The sequence below is a fragment of the Chiloscyllium punctatum genome, unplaced genomic scaffold (genome assembly GCF_047496795.1).
Source record: "Chiloscyllium punctatum isolate Juve2018m unplaced genomic scaffold, sChiPun1.3 scaffold_123, whole genome shotgun sequence".
Lineage (NCBI taxonomy): Eukaryota > Metazoa > Chordata > Chondrichthyes > Orectolobiformes > Hemiscylliidae > Chiloscyllium > Chiloscyllium punctatum.
In genome coordinates this window covers 597,470-602,117 of record NW_027309857.1, presented here as the reverse complement: position 1 = coordinate 602,117, position 4,648 = coordinate 597,470, and positions in this window count along the sequence as shown.

Genomic DNA, 4,648 nt, shown 5'->3' with positions numbered 1-4,648 from the left:
AACCAACACAGTTTGTGGTAGGAAACTGGATCACCCATTAGAAGCTCACACAGACAAGGGGAGAATGTGCAAACTCCACACAGATAGTCACGCAAGGCTGGATTCGCCCCCAAGTCCCTGGTGCTGTGAGGCAGCAGTGCTCACCACTGTACTACCCTTTGGATGATCCCGAACCAGAATTCACTGGAATCTCCTCACTGCCTAAAGCAAAGGGAATTCAGCCAAATCTAAACTCTCCCAGGATGAAATCCCATTGCTAGCAGCTGTGTGAGTACAATATCTTCAGAAGCAGAATAACGTTTTGGACAATCTCACAATTTTTCCTTTGTCACGAGTTTCAATAATATCTGGACCAAGTTATTTCAAGTTAAAATTGCAGAGATTTTGTGTGTGTGTGTGTGTGTGTGTGTGTGTGTGTGTGTGTGTGTGTGTGTGTGTGTGTGTGTGTGTGTGTGTGTGTGTGTGTGTGTCAGCATTTTTAGAAAGGGAAATATTGATTATATAATTGCAATACCCAAACAGTTTGCTGTTCATCTTTCCATCATAGTTTGAGTAACATTGCTCTGGATCATAAACGTGTTGTTTTAGCAGATTAAAGAAACTAGCCTGACTTGTTCCTAAAACTGACCCTGACCCAGTCTGAGACCGATATCATCGGCCATATCACCAACCTGGTCACATTTAACATTTGTTTTGAGCAGTGGAGTAGTGGGACAGGAAAAGGAAACAGTGACCCAAAAAGCCGGGGAACTATAGACCGGTGAGCCTGATGTCAGTGGTGGGTAAGTTGTTGGAGGGGGTTCTGAGGGACAGGATTTACATACATTTGGAAAGGCAAGGGATGATCGGAGTAGACAACGAAGCTTTCTGCATGGGAAATCATGTCTCATTAATATGGTTGCGTTTTTTGAAGAGGTGACAAAGACGATTGATGAAGGCAATTTTGTGGACATTGTCTATATGGACTTCAGCAAGGTGTTCATTTAAAGAACAAAGACCAAAGAAAATTTACAGCCCAGGAACAGGCCCTTCGCCCTCCAAGCCTGAACCGATCCAAATGTACTGTCTAAATCTGTCGGTCAATTCTTAAGCATCTGTATCCCTCTGCTCCCCACCTACTCATGCATCTGTCCAGATGCATCTTAAATGAATCGACCGTGCCTGCCTCTACCACCTCTGCTGGCAACGTGTTCCAAATGCCCACCACCCTCTGTGTGAAGTACTTACCGCGTGTATCCCCCTTAAACTTTCCACCTCTCACTTTGAAAGCACGACCTCTCGTTATTGAATCCTTCACCCTGGGAAAAAGCTTGTCTCTATCCACTCTGTCTATACCCTTCATGATTTTGGAAACCTCAATCAGGTCCCCCCCAATCTCCTTTTATCTAGTGAAAATAAACCTAACCTACTCAGCCTTCCTTCACAGCTAGTATTTCATCCTGATTGGTAGACAGATTAGTAAGTTACAGTCACATAAGATAGTCACAAATGGCGTGAAGGAAGAGGGATATTTTTCAGCCTGGAGGCTTGTGACCAGCAGTGTGCTGCAAGTATCAGTACTGAGTTCACTGCATTTCATCATTTATGTCAAGGATTTAGATGTGAATATTGGGGCAATAGTTAGTACGTTTACAGATGACATCAGAAAGGTGGTGTAGTCGATTATCTCAGAGTACAACAAGACCACAATTAGATGAGACAAAGGGTCAAGGAGTAACAGATGAAGTTTAATTTAGATAAATATGAAGCTTTGCATTTTGGGAAGGCAAATCAGGGCAGATATTATATACTTCATGGTCAGGTCCTGGGGCATGTTGTGAAACAAAGGGGCATAGGGCTGCAGGTTCATTGTTCCTTGAACGTGGAGTTGAAGGTGGACAGAGTGGTGCAGAACACATTAGGCACATTTGCCTTAATCAGTCAGAGGATTGAGTATAGGAGTTGTGGTGGTATGTTGCATCTGTACAGGATGTTGGTGAGGTCACTTTAAGAATACTGCATACAACTCGGTTTTCTGCAGAAATGACTTACACGGATGTTCCAGGACTGGAGGCTTGAGCTAAAGGGAGAGGCTATTTAGGTTGAGGTGTTTCCCCCTGGAGTGTCAGAGGCTTAGGGGTGACATTATAGAGGTTTATAAAACCATCAGGTGCATGGATATTCTGAACAGCCACGTTCTGCTCTCCAGGATTGGGGAGTCCAGAACAAGAGGGCAGAGGTTGAAGGTGAGAGGGCGAATAATTTAGAAGGGACCTGAAGGTAAATGTTTCACTCAGAGAGTGGTGTGTGTACAGAAAGTGCTGTCAGAGGAAGTAGTGAAGGTGGTTACAATCGCACATTTAAAAAGTATCTGAAAGAAGAGGGATATTTACCAAATGCTGGCAAATGGGACTGGATCGGATTTGATATCTGATCGGAGTGAACAGATTGGACTAACTGGTCTGTTTCCATTCTGCATGACTCTCTGATTCTATAAGAGGGATGATGAAAAATTCTGTAAGGTCCTTTCAAGTCGTACTTCTCTTCTCTGGAAGTTTATCATGCCTCTATGTTTACATTGATTGAAAGCTGCATTAGTGAAATATTTGACAAAGAAGTGAGTCACGGATAATGGGATACAGACAGGAAAGTGGAGCTGAGGCCCCAATCTGACCAGCCACAATCTTACTGCCTGGTGGAGAAGGCTCAAAGTATCTAATGACCCACTCCTGCTCCTCAGTCCAATGTTCCTGTGTTCCATTCAGCCCCTCAAACCTGCTAGACAGGAACAGTTGGAGGCCACTTGCTCCTATAACCTGTTGTACAGAAACAGAGGAGACCATTCAGTCCCTCAAGACTGTCCCACATGCTTTGAGGTGATTTGGGAAATGTAATTGGAAAATCAAGGCTGGGTATGAAAGAGGCCCCTCATCTTTCTTTAGAAAGCTTCCCCTATCTGCAGCTTGAGCTCCATTTGTTGATCATGTTGTAGACCCAGATTCACTGTGAAAACAGCCCACATACCTCACCCAGAGATGGCTCACAAAATCACCTGGTCTCCCTGACTGCAATATGCAATACCAGAACATTCATAAAAATAACACTCACTAACATTCCAATAACAGAATGTGAGAGCATCAGAAACAGCGGCATGTCGTTCACTCCCCAAACGTGCCTTGCCCTTCACGAAGATCATGGCTGATCTGCTTCTGGCCTCAAATCCTCTTTCATACCCAATTCTTCATAGCCCTCACCTCTCTGACAGGTCAATATCCATCTACCTCGTCTTCAAATACTTTCAGTCATCTCGCTCCCCGAACACTCTTGAGAAGAGAAATCCTGACATTCAATCCCACCTGTCTGAAGAAAACACTTGCTGCTCCTATATCATGGTTTATTGATATGAACAAAAGAGGTTGAGACAAGGTTGCCGGTAAAAATGACTGGCCCTGATATCAAGACAATGGTTGACTTCTGTTGACATCAAGGAGCTGAACTTAATGGGAATCAGAGTAACCTCTCCAGTGTTTGGGGTCAAACCTGGCACAAAGGAAGATGTTCACCATCTCAGTCCTGGGTCACCTCTGTGGGAGATCCTCAGGGTAGCTTCCTCTTCACAAACATCTTCAGCTGCTTCATCAATGTCTCCCCGCCCCCACCTTTCCCACCATAAGATCAGAAGTGGGGATGGTCACTGAAGATTCCACAATGTTCAGAACTTTTTGTCCCCCATCAGCTCCTGAACTGGTCTGTGTCCATGTGCAACAAGACCCAGACTCCATTCAGGCGTGTGCTATTAAAGTATCAGTAACAATCATGTAACAGCACTGCCTGACACTGCACATTGCCACAGTAAAACAAGAGTTCATTCAGCACCTCACACTGGTTTCACGGGAATATGAGGAAGCCATTCAGCCCATTGACATTATTGGAGAAGAACAGGGATAGCCCATTCAGTGCCTCCAGCTTATTACTCAGGAAGAGAAGGAGTCTAGTGTGATGGACTAGAGCCCCTCGAAAATATTTGAAGGCAACATCCTAGACTTTTATGTTTTCTTAATTTAAAGGAAATGAAAAGTATCTGTTCCAGATGCAATGTGACTGGTCAAACTCCTCGGTGTGAAGCAAAATACCATCTATTTCAACATGAAAGAAGAAATAACACCACAGAAAGAGGAATTTAGAATAACGTAATTCTATTGGACAGCTTAACAGAATAATAGATCTAGGAACTATTACTAATGAACTGTTCCAATATAGGGAAATCCCATAAACACAGCCCTTGGCAAAAAGAAATATTCAGACATAGAATGTCACAAATATTTATCCAATCCAGGAATTAAAAACAGCATCAAGAGAAAATTCAGAGAGAGTAGCAGCCAGGAGACATTTACTGAAGCTTCCAACTCTATGGAGAGCCCAATAGTTTCTGATGTTACTGAGAAACCAAAACCCAGTGATCCTAATCTGTGAGAGCTGGCCACACCCATTCAGGCTGCATTAAAATAAACCCAAGGCCTCCCTCGCTGTTACTCAAGTGGTCTTAACTAACCAGCTTCGTCACGATCGTTCAATCTCTCTTAAAGGAAACCCGGACAAAATAACCTCTTAAAGCTGCAGCACCATCACACTTGTCAGTACATCGAGCTGTCAAACAGGAACCAGGGAT